At 43.2% G+C, this 16,236-nt stretch overlaps 1 protein-coding gene across 1 annotated transcript in view; it reads right to left on the reverse strand.

The window, feature by feature from the left end:
- LOC132461778 (protein turtle homolog B-like) overlaps positions 1 to 16,236 on the reverse strand; it is an 84,967-nt gene that overhangs the window by 63,410 nt on the left and 5,321 nt on the right.

Below are 16,236 nucleotides of genomic sequence, written 5' to 3' on the forward strand. Positions count from 1 at the left end.
CTATGAGGAGAATGAACACATCTTGTGTCATCTTCAGCAGCTTCAGCTATTTCTTCACTGCTTGGTATTATTTGTGTGAGTGTTGGCCAACAAAATCCTAGAATATAGTACCTACGCCATTTGGATGAGTCAACATGGGACCGAATCAACAGACAAACGTGTGTGCTCTCATGTGTGCATTTGGGGTTCATGAAGGCATCAGCATCTGCTTTGATGGTACACTTTGTCGGCTCATTCACCTGAAGCAGTCAACTTAAGGTAACAGTGATGAATTCTATTTTTTACCATTGCTTGTACACCTTTAGCTTTTTCAGAATCTAGTCAATTAAACGATCAGCAAACCCCATTGAAACACACGGTCTGGGTTGGGGGGGGGAGGGGGGAGCATCGATCTCAGGCTAATTACTGTGTAGCTGGTCTTTATGACCGGAAATGTGGTGTGGTAGCATTTACAAGTCAATATGGCTCATATGCACTCACGTGTCCCAGCATTCTAAAGCATCCATAAAGGCTTGGCTAATAAACTCCAGGTTTATTTGATATGCCTGCTGCGTGAGGCCCTACAATTTCTAGTAACTGATCACGAAGCCATGGCGGCCTTGAAGGCAAATAAACAAATAGCAAATCTTCTTGACTCGAGGTTAAGTCCGGAAGGGTAATGATATACTTTGGCATTATGTGCTCACGTCACTTCCCTATATCAATTTGAATTACTGCTGCGTTTTATATTACACATCCTGCACATCACAGAGTGGTTCAGCCACCTGATGTGCCATGTACCAATGACCTCGTCTTGGCAAAAAAACGTTGGTGGACAGGTGTGGGTGAATAAACATGGCCTACTCCAGACTATCTCCCAAATATACTTGTCGGAGGAAGTTGATACTACAAACTATTCACCTGAAAACAAACATTTGAAGGGGATTTTGTAATGAAATGCATTACGTTATTTATATTCCCGGTGAAGTCAGAATTTTCATGCAAACACAGGGCAACCATGCATGGATGAGAGTACATAAAAAGACCTTCAGCCACAGCCATCCTGTGACGGGGACATTGAGAAGGGTGTGGATCAAGTGTTGGTTAACAATGATCAGGCGTGCCTGGATGCATACTTATTTGGTGAAACATTGATGTGTCCAAAAATCGAATAATAAAATGTTATAATCCAAGTGATTAGTTGATTGAGTGATCCAATCAACTTCAAAGTGGTGACTTTAGGGCGCTCCTTATTTGGCCTCCATGGGATCGGCTCTGGATGAATCCACATGAATTGGGCCTCTCCTCCCTACTGGCTTTCTCAAGTCCGTTTGGTATAAAAGGGGATGATGAAAGCGTTGCATGCCAACGCCTGCGAGAGGCTTGGCTGAGTGAGGAGCAGGGTGAAGATCAAGGGGGCCAGAATCTTTAAACGCTACATCAGGAACTTATATTATTGCATTCCGCACACTAGGATAAAAGCCAATATGAATATTGATGACATTCATTTACATCGAGATCCATTAAGGGATCTAGAAATGTTACTAAGTAAAGAACAAAATATGCAAACCCACATACGTGTAACTTCAAACGATATTGTAAACTATATGGGTCATGTGAATGCTAATCACAAGCCTAAATACTACCTTGGTTTTTGCTTATCTGTAATGTATTTGAGGTGTGGAGATCTTGAAAAAAAGTTGATTTCCACATTTCCAACTCCTTTATTCAGTTACACTTGACTACCCAACAGTATCTGACTGTATCTCATCAACACCTGCAACCAAAGGTTTTTCGCTGGAGGAGCAAGAAAAGGTGAACTAAAGGTTTAAATATGTAATACTAAAGTATGGTAGATTGAGATTCATTCTGCAAAATTGGTTCCTGCAATCCAATACAAGATTTAGAAACCTCAATGATTTATGCCCTACCATTGTGCATAAATCCTGCAAGTTATTAATAAAAAACTATAAGTGAGATTAAGAGGCACATCTCTATTTAGATCTACAGTCACCTTGCAACAAGGATGCACGTAGGCTATGGTGGCTCACTGCTGTGGCACATCTAAATCCATGTCTAGAGCGAGGACATAATATTCAGACCATAATTGCTTCATACGTGGCGAGTATGTTTCTCTCTTTCTATCGAAAGCGGCATATTGATGATGTAATGTGCTTGTGCGCTCTCATGCTTTCTGGGAGAGCAGTATAATAATGGGGTCTGAGCATGAACACAAGTGCTTTTCCCTGGTTCCCTCTCTCCCTCGCTCTCTTTCGCTCTGGATCTCTCTTTCTCTCCCTCACACTGATACCAACACAGAAGAGCAATAGAGACACACACACACACACACACACACACACACACACACACACACACACACACACACACACACACACACACACACACACACACACACACACACACACACACACACACACAAACATACACACACTCCCTCAAGCGGCACCATGTGTTGATTGGCTGCTGGTGACATCACCGCAGAAGGCGCAAAAACAGCCCCCTTGGAAGGTATGACTTCACTGTTTATACGGGAGCGACAGAAAGAGAGAGAGAGAGAGAGAGAGAGAGAGAGAGAGAGAGAGAGACAGAGAGAGACATAGGGGATGGAAGGATAGGTTATATGCTTATCCTCTGCCCCATAAGGATTGGGCTCATTTACAAAGAAAGGCCCTTGAGAATGGGATGGAGGGGGAGGGTTGTCACATGGTGTAACTACAGAGGTGCACCGACTGAGCACCAACCCAGTGGTGTACAAGACCTTGCTGTCAGGGTTTGCATGGACGAAATCTCGTGTTAATTTCAGTACCATCTGAGTTGCCTTTATATGGCTGGATCTCTGTACCCAATGGTAATAGATTCGAAACTGCCTTTACCAGGTTCATAAATATATAACAAAAATAATTAATACAAATGACTTGAAGGCAAATCGCAATGGTATAGCATACATAAAGGAAATTGGAATTTCCTCCCAAAAAGCAAAAGAGAAAAAGTCTGTAATTTTTGTCTTGCTCTTTAGCAGAGTTATTGTCACTGAATTGTCTACGTGTGTTAATGCGTTCATATTTCCGACTGGTATAAATGGTTCGTACAGTGTGTGTACAGTGTGTGCCTACCAAGTCAATGCCGGCTGTGAACCTGAAGATATCCTGGAGCAAGAAGTCCAACCTCTATCTGCTCCTTAATGGCATGTATCCAAATACAACTTCTCTAGATAAAAAAACTTTGAAGAAGTCTTCCCACGCATACTAGCACAGAGACTCAGAGCGTAGCAGATTAAAACCAACAGTATTTTACTGCATTTCATGGACACACTGTTGGTGTGTTTGTCTCTTAACTACCCAGCCCTTTCTTTTGTTGCGCTGAACGTTGTCCCAGTATCCCTGGCTTCTATACACGCTCTCAGATAGTCTCCTGCTAGATGCTTGGCCCTACTTAAGCTGGGACAAGTGGAGCAATCTGTGAAAGTGACTCCCACAATGGAACATGAGACTTTCACACAAAACAGCAAAACATTGACACATTTACAAGGTTGTGCACTATCGCACAGCCCATTATACTGGCAGTCGAAGAAGCAGCACTGTGGAGGACGGTTAAACCTTAAGTGTAAGCATGAGGGGCTGGGACTTCTAGTCAAGTGTGTGTGTCTGGTTGTGTGTGTGTGTGTGTGTGTGTGTGTGTGTGTGTGTGTGTGTGTGTGTGTGTGTGTGTGTGTGTGTGTGTGTGTGTGTGTGTGTGTGTGTGTGTGTGTGTGTGTGTGTGTGTGTGTGTGTGTGTGTGTGTGTGTGTGTGTGTGTGCATGCTCGTATGTGTGAGCCTGTTTGTGTGAGTCAAATTTCAGAGAAATAATGAACCCAAAACTAATCTTGGTTTTGGAAGTTCTTAAAAACTGTCAGCTGTAGTTTGTCAGCTAGCTAGTATGCATGCTCAGAGCTTGATATCAACATCGCTAGCCACAATTTAAGCAAAGAATCACTTCTAAAATAGTCAACCATGTTCCAAAGGATTTGTTGCCCAATGAAAATATGTCAATGGATGCATTGATCGAATATATGAATAAGAAAGAAATTGTGCTGAGCCCGAATAATCAGATAGCATCTATTGCATGCTATATTCAAATATAAATTCAGAAAACATAAAAAATATTTGAAGCTTGAAAGTATGGAATCGGTCCAGCCCTAAAAATATAGCAATTAAATAAAAATACACCAAATATCACTAATGAGCAAAATAAATAATTTGTAAAGCACAGAAAGGCCAAGTGATAGTTTTTGGTTATTCTTTTTTTCCCGTAAAGCCAGGAAAACCAATTATGTTGAACCATGTGTGTCCAGGTACCTAGGGCAGATACCTTAAAACATGACTTGAGAAAGTCTTAATTAGAAGAAACCCAACCAAAATCATCCCTGCATTCACAGGTTACCCCAAGGGGAAAAGAAAGATAGCTTCAAAACAGCCCCAGAATACAGATAGGATTGCTTAAGCGAATCAGCTTAGCGCTCAAATTCTCTTAGCTAGACATAAAAAGCCAGTACAATACAATTTGAGATCAATAGAGCAAAGAGTGTGAAAAATAAAGTATTCACTGTGCAATCACCCCTTAGAGACAGTGGGAATCCAAGTAGAATGAGCTGTATGAGGGGATTGTAAGAACTAGTGTTTAAGAATATTTTTTTACTAAAATGAATTGCAATGCCAGAGCAAAGCCTGACACTTCTCTCCTTCGACAACTGTCCGGCTGGAGAGTCGATACCGCCGGAAATAGATCACAGTGGGTTGAGAAACTCAAACAGGGTAGGATGGACTTGACCTAGTTCTGCTCACAGAGCCCCAAACGAACATCCTTCATCATTTGAAATTCAAAGCAGACCATTCCTATGAGAATGCTGCATCTGACTCCTGCATCGCCTAAAATATAACTCCACAACTCTGCATGATACTGTTACACTGACAGGCTTGGTTCAAGGGTTAGTCACATCTTAATTAACCCAGAAGAACCCACAACATCTCGATAACCCTCACAGAGGAATGCTGTGTTCCTAATGAATTAGGTTTGGACACTCGTTGTATGTGTTTGTTTCTTGGATCACATTTATGTTTTGTGATTTTGTTTTCACTGGATGTGCGTTTAAATGCCCTAGCTATGTCCCCTCGTTGTGAAACCTGCCCTATTCTTCGGTAAGGGTTGAGGATGCTGATAAATATCATGGAAAATAATTCTGTACTATAATGACTGTAATTAATCACTTACTATCAATTAATATACTAAACTATAATTATTTTTTTATCATCTTCCCAGATTCTTCAACCTGATAGTAGGTGCTTAGGTGAATGGTCGCTATCATCATAGAGATAACAGCCCATGCAATGAGCAAGTGCTCAATACTTAACGACTCTGAGTATCGGAAGAAAGTTGCAACGCCAAACTGGAATCCCCAAAAATGAGCATTTCACCCAATAAATGAGCTGCATTATTTGAAGGGTCCAGGGTTCCTTTCCCGTCACATGGTTGACCTCTCTGGGAATGTCTGCTGACTGCTACTGAAAGTCTGTCCAGCGGTATCCCAGCGGCCCTGGCCCTCCGGCGAGACCGGCAGGGACTGCAGTGTTCATTGAGGCTCACTGTGGGTTGAACCTCAAGGTGTTGGTCATTCTTATCAGTCCAAATAAAAGAGGACTGAAGGGACAGGTTTCAGGCGTTGAAGTGCCATCATTTAGCTAGCAGGTCAGCTACCACGAGATGCATACTGATCGGGGGAATTATGAGAATATTTGCATTGAGGTCTCACTTTACATAATTATTCAGTAACCTATCACCTCTGGCTGCTCTTGTCACTTAATACCCAGGTTCTATATAGGGGAGGGGTATGAATCAACCAATCAGCGAAGGAGGGGCCGTGAGACGAAGGGTAGGACTTAGATTCCTTTAGAATGGAGGGACTAGAAGCAGGACTACAATCCAATTAAATCAGTTGACCACGAGTGGCTCATGTTACACTGCAGGCTTTTATTTGGATCTAATAAAAGCCACACAGCGTGGTAAAGCATGAAGTGACACATTTGGCCAAATTAGATCAGTTGATCGAAAGGTTCAAACAATTCGCAGTTGTCTCCCTCCAGGCCTCTACAGGGAAGCAGAATATGATTAACACAAGTGGAAAGAGCATGGTGCCCCTTTCGGCAGAATCAAATAAAACATATACCGGTAAATTATGTTCCGCTATTTGATATCTATGGGTTCTAAAAAATCATGAAACAAAAACTAAACCCATTAATTTAACCTGTTGCAGAGTTATTCAGAAGTCTTTGCTGGTGGGAGTACTGACGAGGACAGAGAACTGGCTGTTGAGCTCCTGGTGACTGTGTGGAGCTATGGTGCGATGGTTTCAGGCGGCCCAGTGGACCTACTGCCCTTCTGAAGGTCCACACCATTCAGCCTGTCACCCCTTCAGATGTAATAGGACAAACCTCACTGGATATCTTACCAGAAGAGCTTCAGCCGTAAGTATCCTCACATTGTAATAATTAAAAGATTGATGAAGATATTATTAATAGAAATGTGATGACGATGATGACGATGAAGATGGATGGATGGATGGCTGGATGGATATTGTCTGTTATATAATTGGTTTTTTTTAGGGTTTTTCCAGGCTGTGTAGACCTACAAGCCCACCCTTACTGGGCAATTAAAGCCTTTCAGCTTGATCTTTACAATTACAGGGAGTGAGGGGCTGATGGAATGTGCTGAACGATGGGGCCGACGTAGCCAGTGGTTCAGAAAATGGGATGTTTATCCATCTGGCTAGGATTTAAGGGGTTCTACCACTTAAATTAAAGTATAACGGTAATTATATAAGAAAATATAGCCCTACAACCATCTCATCGTGTTAGTAGCTTAGTTGTTTTTTGAAGTTCTGTATCACCCAGTATTAATTAGCTAATTAGCTTCCTGGAGTTCAATTATAAGATGTTACAATATAAATGTTAATAACTGTGCCGAATTAAAACACAATAAACAGCATGTACGTTCAGCGTGAACACCATAGGCATGGCACAGACTACAGTGAATAATACATTTAAGAAATGTTTGGCCTGAACATAAATGGATACTTATGGATGTCAACGGTAGCACCAACGCCACAATTATGGCAAACTTACTCAAGAAACACTCACATTTTTTTTTAATTAACAACCAATATAACAGATTTACGACTATACCTCAAAAACAACATAATAATAAGCAACACATCGGGCTGCGTATGGAAGCTGAGGCCTGTTAACACATTCCAATGAATATCTAGTTTATGACTAAATAATACATAAGTACAATATAATAAATAATAGATCACATAATGAATCTCTCACAAGGAATAAACACTGCAACAGTTGCAGTGTTTATTCCTCTTCAGTGAATACCAATGTGGCTGACTGGAGGCCCGCGGTGCGGCGTGCGCCCCCATCCATCAGGCGGCTGCTGACAACACTGGAAACGAGCAAACAGCCAAGTGTTAACGTGAGGCCCCGCCATGTCGCTGGGAATTCAGAACACAGCCCGGTCGGAGGACGAGCCTCCGATGGAGTGAAATACAGAGATACCGGGAGGCGGGTTGAGCGAGTGCACACAACATATCTGATTGCTTCTATTGACGTTGTGATCTGATGATACCATTATCGTCCTAAGCGTTGTACAGCTCTGGCGCCCTCTCGTTGCTTTTTAACAAGGAATTATTTCATAATCGAGTCGGTTACAGCTACACTTACCACTATCCCTTATTGTAAAGTGAACACCGAACCCCAAACCAAAGATTGCCAATGTCATGTTTGTAAAGATTACTTGCATGGCCTTCCTTAACAGCAAATCCCTGCGCGATTTGCTGGGGAATATGACCAGAAACCCAATCCGAACTCCATACTTCCACGAGGCAGACTTTGGCTTTCCAACCTCCAGCCCCAGCCCTGCGATGCACGATAGCTCAGTATGAAATTGCTGTCGTCCTTGTTTGCCCCTTGTGTCTCTCTCTCTCTCTCTCTCTCGACTCTCCTCTCCTCTCCCCTCTCTCTCCCTCTCTCCTCTCCTCTGCCCTCTCTCTCTCTCTCGCCAGTAATACAGGACATGTCCTTGGCTGTTGGTGACCATTGCTGATTATGGCCCCGTATTCCGCCAGCCTGAATCCGTCTGCGATTGCCAAGCCCTGGTCTGATCCTAGCCGGACTTACTGGTGGCCAAAGCATAGGCTGTGGGAGAAAGCGTCCCAGAGACTTTCTGCTTCCATAATTGGACTGAGTGCTCTGGCTAAGCATTACACACACACATTCACACACACAGACACACCCACACACAGAAACCCATACACACACAAACACACGCATGCATACAAGCACACAGACACAAAATGAACAGATGAACCCAGAAAGAAAAGGCAGGCATATGCATATACACACATTATGTTAATCTGTCCTTTCCAATTGGGAGACTCTTCCGTCTTTTCTTAAAGAGCGGGTAGAGGCCTTCCCAAAATTACAAATACAATCTACAATATGCAAAAGCCATTCCATTAATATATCAGTGTGGACATGATGAACTATGTCCTGCTGAAACTAGCAACCACAGGCGAAAAGGATTCAATCTAGGTTTAAACCCGGATTTGAAAAAATCTAAAGCCTCTCTTTTGGATACAATAAAATATTCAAGCTTTTTTTCATGCTACACTGTTTTCAACTGCTGTCAATTTGAGCCTATAAAAAAGTGCACTTATGTGAGGACTGAGCGACTCTTCTTTCAATACATGTTCTACCAAGCTCATGTTGTGTGACGCTGCTGCTTCGGTTTGAATTGGAGCCCTGCCAGTGTTCCTTCCTAGGCTTTTGAGGAGGGCTGTTTGTGTTGCTAATCACTGCACAGAGATGAGATGTCCTAGAAAATGTAATTTGTGTATATGAGCCCGTGCCCCTAGGTGCCCTAAACAGCGGTCGCGTTGTTACCGCTCCGTCTCAAAGCTTGAGAATGAGTCAGCTGCATTCAACGTCCATAATTCAACACATCCGAGAAACATAATGACTTATTATCCATTAGTACGTGATATTGATAACTAATTATACATCACAGGATGTTCCAGATGTTAAAGGCAGGTATATTACTGCTGCTGTCAAAACCTAACTACCGGTATATATTTCTGTAACACACACAAACACATGCGATACACACAGGGCTTTGAGAGAGAGAAAACACACAACACATTCTACTGGACAAGGGCATTAGAAGAAGCGACGTAGAGGAACGTAGAAGAATACCATTGGCCTTTTTTTTTCTTTTTTACTATCACTGCAAATCTAAATTGGGAAAATGCTAGAGTTGTGTTTGTGTTACAGAAGGCAGGGACAGATGTGTTTCTTAGAGTCAGCTGGACTCTTACTTGACAGCGAGGGTAACAGATGCCCTTCCACCCACAACAGTTATTCTTTTGTCATAGCTGGTAGTCCTGCTTCTGCTCCTGATCGAATGATAGAGCAGCATTCTTCTGTACATTTCACAGTTTATGCAGAAGAAGAATTTGGGAGAACTACACACACACATTAGTGTGTACAATGGTCTTTAAACTCCACAGTGTTGGATGTCTAACCTCACTCAACAACCAAAACACTTGTCAACAAAGACACAAGACACTGGCAACTGCTGTTGCCATGCCAATGATTCTTGCATATAACCTACCATTTAACAGCAATTGACTTTGAAACATTTGTGCAATTCATGGCGGCATGCCTTCACTATGAGCATCTGACATCTTGTTTCAATAGCACTCTTGATAGCTGGGTGGTCCTACTTGCCACGCTTGTCTGTCAATCTGTCACGTAACAATTGACAATTGTGTGTGTGTGTGTGTGTGTGTGTGTGTGTGTGTGTGTGTGTGTGTGTGTGTGTGTGTGTGTGTGTGTGTGTGTGTGTGTGTGTGTGTGTGTGTGTGTGTGTGTGTGTGTGTGTGTGCATGCTTATCTGCCAGATCATTAACTAAATGAAAGAAATAGTGAGAAGTCATCGGAATTCTACTGTACCACTTTTGTTTGAGCATAAGAAGCACAAGCTATATAAGTGGTTCAATCTCTATGGGGAATTCATGTTCTGGGAGCCTTAGATTTTTCACAAGTGCTTATTAAACGTGTTGAGCTAGTGCTGCTCTTTTATGCTAAGCTATCACATCCAACCAGCTTGGATCCCCCACATTTTTCTTTACCTCCATCTTTAGGCTGCAAACTAAACATGGAGTGTGTGGTTTTTGGCGAGCTCCATTTGTCCTCGGTTTTTGCAAGTCAGATCAGAGTATTGCGGTGGGTAGCTCATTACCAGCCAATCTGTGGTACACTACAGACATTTGTTGGAACAGAGGCAAGCTGAAAAACCTCATAACTAGGGTTCAGAAACTAGAAAGTCAAAGGTAATTTGTTTGGAAGCTGGTCTTGGAGTGCATTGTGTTGTGCGTTGGCAGGATAATTATCAGGATAAAAAAGGTTTCCAGTCAACAATGGATGACAGGGGGAGGTCAAATGGAAATGTTATGAAATGATACACAGGTATCAGGCGGGGGTTTAGTTAATGCATTTTTAAAACCTAGAGAAAAGAACAGCCAGAAACCATCAATTTTGTGTATAAGAGAGTTTGACTCCTAGCCAAGATGTCTACAGTCTAGCAGCTTGCTTGAGCAATATGTTAAACCCCTAACTTTTCCTTTGAATAAATATATCTGGCAAATAATTCAGTGTAAGTCGCTTTGAATCAGCAAACACTAAATAGTAAATATCAAGTTTAAGTACAGGGATTATGTGAGTAGTGTTTGAATCTCCGTTCTCTACATGAAGCAGGAAGTTGCGTTATCCGAAGACTTGAAAGCTCGGATTTCCTATCCTTTTAATGAAAGTCATCAAAGTCACTTTGCAAAGATCACAACAAAAGCCCTTGCAGGCCTAATGGAAGTCGATGAGTACTTTAATTTACTCTAATTTGGATTCAATTATCTAGACCGCAACATGTCCGATATATCTGTAGCTAGCAATCCCTGCAGCGCATCAGGCTCCGTACCTCAACCACCACCCCCACCACCATCACCACCCCCACCACCACCTCCACCCCCACCACCGCCCTCACCCCCACCACCCCCACTACCCCCATCAGCAACACCACCACCCCCACCACTACCCCCACCACCACCCCCACCACCACCTCCACCACTACCACCACCACCACCCCCACCACTACCACTACCCCCACCACCACCCCAACCACTACCCCCACCACCACCACCACCACCACCCACCCTCACCTCCACCACCCCCACCGCCGCCATGTGGTGAACATCATATCAAGTGTCCGGCCCCGTCCTGAACAGTCTGCCAGTGTACAGCCAGACATCCGCCCGCCATCAATCCCATCTACTGTACTATGTCGCCATGACGCCGAGGAGAAGAAACCTCCCCGTCTCTTCCTGCTTCTCCTCCTCCTCTGCTGTTAGGAGGAGGATGTGGGCTGAATTTTGAGTAGCAAACGCCGGGGCTACAGTGAGATATCTCATAGCCTTTAGCCGATGAATGTTTAATGGCTCTGGAGGAGCTGACTACGCTGCATTGGACGGCTCTCTGTAAGATGAGACGGAGCTGGAGGAAGCTGAGGCTGGCACGAGTGGTGTGTGTGTGTGTGTGTGTGTGTGTGTGTGTGTGTGTGTGTGTGTGTGTGTGTGTGTGTGTGTGTGTGTGTGTGTGTGTGTGTGTCTGTGTGTGTGTGTGTGTGTGTGTGTGTGTGTGTGTGTGTGTGTGTGTGTGTCTGTCTGTGTGTGTGTGTGCGTGTGTGTGTGTGCGTGTGTGCGTGTGTGCGTGTGTGCGTGTGTGCGTGTGTGTGTGTGTGTGTGTGTGTGTGTGTGTGCGTGTGTGCGTGTGTGTGTGTGTGTGTGTGTGTGTGTGTTTGTATGTGTGTGGGGGGGGGGGGGGTGGATGGGGTACAGTTTGACATATTGATACATTTACAACAAGAAAAAGGTCTTAAAGACAAAGTATACCTTTTTTTTGACAGGGTATAAACAGCACACTGTTCTGAATATACACCATTAATTCAAAGGTTAGCAGAGGATGTTTCTACATAGAAATTATAATAATCTAGCTTGGCTATCATAAGCAAGAATCTGTGTGACATTTTCATTCTGGGCAATCTCAAAGGGAGTAATCATAAGCCGAAAGCCATGTAAAAACGAGTAAAGAGCGGGCTTTGGGCACTCGCTATAAGGGCGGGTATCTACTTGAGGCCCAATAGGACTGCCATGCCTCGATGTCTGAGAGCGTATTACAAACAGGCACAAGGCTAACAAAAATGAAAAGTCCAAGAAACACCAAGATCCTGCTTATTGGCCAATTTTTTTTACAACTTTTGGTCATAAGAGACGGTTGCATTCTTTTAAACCTCTAGTTAATGTGCTCTGTGGGTCAAATAGGGAAACATTTTATAAAGCATGTTTAATTGTGTCACAACATAATGCTAGCTGTCAACCCCTTTGACTTCAGTAATTGGTTTTCAGGCTTTGCTACAAACTATAGAAAGCGACCGTGGTCAATAAAGATCCAACGTCAGGCTGTATGAAGCAAACATTACTCATGAGGTGATAGTGGCTTGAACTACACATCCAAAGCCTGCCCTTGCAATTAGCTATAATGCCTAAGGGGATGAGCGCTACTACTGCGTGGTTATATGCAGGCCTTCCTTGGGGGCAAATATGGCAGGATGTTGAGCTCTCGGATGTCTTTGTGAACCCCCAGATAGATCTGCAGTGATTATACATCACACACACTCCCACACACACACACACACACACACAGAGTCATTGTGCGGAACAAATTCCAATCTAATGGCTGAATCACCGCCATGACAACAACGCTTGGCAGAGCACTACTTGTGTGCGACTGTCAGGTGTACACAGGAGTCTTAAAACAGCCATTCAAGTCAAAGGCCAGAGGTTGTCCTATCGCAAGAATGAGCTGTTGCACCTGGTACCCAGCATAAAACGTATCTTTCAAACAAAGATGCATTATATAAGTTCAAAAGATATTTGAAAAGCTACTCAAAGCTGCATTCCAATTGTATTCCGAATATTGGTTGGGAGTGACAGTTGAATGAATCTCCCGACCGCGATCCAACTCTTCAAGTGACTCAGCTGAAATATATCTCCCCTCAAAAAGTACATTAACAATAATGACTTTTGATTCATTGGCAGGTTGTGGTGGAACCGTCTACATGATGTAATCGAACAAAAAATCGTAGATGTTCACATTTGATATAAGAAGAGCGACACAATGTGATGTACATTCAGATATTAGCATTACAATTAAAGCGTGTCATGGAACACAATAGTCTGTCCGTGGCCAGGAAGTCTTAGAAAGCAAGTCTTCATCCATACTAAATATTACTAGAACCTATTACCCCTCCATGGGCATACACAACATTGTTCCCTAGCTGCTCCTTGCAGGGTTGATACATAATTTATCATATACAGGAAGACAATACCAGATAAGGGAGGCTTCACGCCCCCCCCCCCCCCCCCCCCCCCCCTCCCCCACACACACATCCCTCCACCCACCGGCGCTGCTGATAGGCTCAGCACATAATGACAATGCAATTGGAATAAAGAGAGTGACGGTGGGCCCACGACACACACCACCGTGTACATGTTTAATGGCGCCATAGTGCCGAGCCGGGGGACTATATGGATCATGTAATGCATTGCGTTCCAGCTGTTTACTATTTAGCAGATCCTTTCACAGTCACTTTTATCCACTGTGACATCCAGTGATAGTGGTCGTTGAGAACAGGTAGGGCTAATAGGCATCTCGCTCAAAGATACCCAGGGGTGGGCCACACAGAGATTGAGAATTGAAGATGGTATAATATGGCTGTGAGTCAAGCATCCGAGGCAATACACTATCCTGCTTTGACTGATTGAAAAATATAAATGAACTCCTCAGGAATTTATATAATATATTTATTATTTATTATTTATTATAATATAATACAATATTAGATAACACCAAAACTAAAAATTTTGACCAGAACATGCCTACGCTCCAAGCGCTATGTCAATACTCTTGAAGAGGTCAAAGACACAATGTTCCTATTAGGCAGTAAAGCACCCACTCAAGAGCATCTTATCGATGATTTATACATACTGCACAGAATGCAATCTAACTTCTTCAGGACAAGCAAAGTGCATTAAGCAAAAGCAGTGCATGTATGGTCTTGCTGTGTTAATTAAACCAGTTGTTCTCAACTGGTCTAACCTCAGGACCCACAATTACCATCAGTCATTAAGTCATGACTGAAATGCAACTGATGTAATGTAAAAATAGTTCAGTGATCAACGGTGCGTGTGAACAAAAAGCTGCAACTATTGGGGCTAAACTCAATGAAATGGTAGGCCATTGAAACATGAAATAACATTAGTATATTCATGGGCTTCTTTTAAGATTAGGGTTTGGCATATGCTCTGCGACCCATTAAAAAGGTTCTCGCGACCCACTTGAAAACCACTGAATTAAATATTGCCTTCTTCCGTGCCAATGGTAAAAGCCCTGCTCTTGTGATTGTTTGCCCTTCATTCACAGGTCGAAACTAGTAACACACTGACCTTAGTATCACCCAAGTTCTGTGAACCATCCTCATTCATAATTCAGGGGGAAGGTTCAGCAAAGACCTACAACCCAGCACATCTCTTGCCTACGATCACACACTAGCCAATGCAGACCCACACATCACCCCGCCCCCGCCCCTCCCTCACCTTAACGGACTGGTTCACTGATATAAAATGGAGGATGCTGTGGCCTTGGGGGAATGACAGCAGCCCTCAGTCAATGCTTAGTCAATTGATTGACAGCTGAAGGTTGGTGACTTTTATGGAGCGCCATTCGCCCATGGCAACGGGGGTGCTGCTTTTCATCAAGCTCAATCAAAGTGAAGAGACCCCCCCCCCCCTTTCTCTTAATGAATCATATAGAGTCCAAGGCTAATAAACATACTGTCACAAAACAGCCACCCGTTAAATTAAACAACTGATTAAATATTAACCGATTGCTATTTGATTTTTAAGGATTTTGTGTAAAATTATCTGGAGCATTAATTAACATTGACAGTTGAACACAGGTGTTTTTCTTCTTCTCGAAATAGTAACTGAAACCTCTGCTGGTAAGCTGTCACTCTTGTTAGCTGTCATTTTGGATGAAATAAACCTATTGGCATTGGGCTGTGTCAGTAGTGTTTCGACACTCAAGCATCCTTTGGCCTCCCCTTACGATATAGATTAGGCAATCTTACAGAGATACAATCAATGTTATCCTTCATCACACTCAAGGTAACCGAAATGCAACCTCTGGTTTTGTTGGGCGTACAATAGAGTGCAGATAACAGTTGGATAATTACATTTCTAAAAATAACAACCAGCGACTGCCAACTGTGAAATGTTGCGGATGCTGGGAGAATGTTGAACCGGTGTTTGCGATAGGATTTGAAGCCTCTGTAACCGGGTTAGCAGGGTTTGCGAATGTGATCCAGGAATTTGGAAGATAATTTTACAGTATAGGGAGGACTGGCGCTGATCGAGCTTTGCGGATCACAGGGGGAAATGCACATCTCAAACGGACACTCGTGTGTGCGTGTGCGTGTGCGTGTGCGTGTGTGTGTGTGTGTGTGTGTGTGTGTGTGTGTGTGTGTGTGTGTGTGTGTGTGTGTGTGTGTGGTGTGTGGGTGTGTGTGTGTGTGAAACTATTCCACGGAGCCAGACAGGAAGGAGCATACACACACACACACACACACACACACACACACACACAGGCACAATGCAGACAGGAAGTGAGCTTTTATCAAAGTCTAAGAGCGTTGAAATTGACTCATATTGCAGAGAGGGATAGAGATATGGTGTATATGCTGTCCAAAGCACCTCTATGGATCATTACTGGAAAGCTAGCCGTGAAAAGGGGCAGAATAAATAGCTAAGCGACTCAAAACTCGAGGGTATTTGGACATTGTTATTGTATTATTTTTTTATTTAATATCGTTTCAATGGGTGAGTTTATATCGCTGTACTAGGCCTGTGTCATTTCAGCACAATCAGTCAGTCACAACTGGTTGATCTTGAATTCCTGATAGTGTGTTGCACCTGTTACTATGACTACATCTATAAGATGGAACAGAACTTGAGTACTGAGATTGAAGCTGCA

The sequence above is a fragment of the Gadus macrocephalus genome, chromosome 7 (assembly GCF_031168955.1).
Source record: "Gadus macrocephalus chromosome 7, ASM3116895v1".
Lineage (NCBI taxonomy): Eukaryota > Metazoa > Chordata > Actinopteri > Gadiformes > Gadidae > Gadus > Gadus macrocephalus.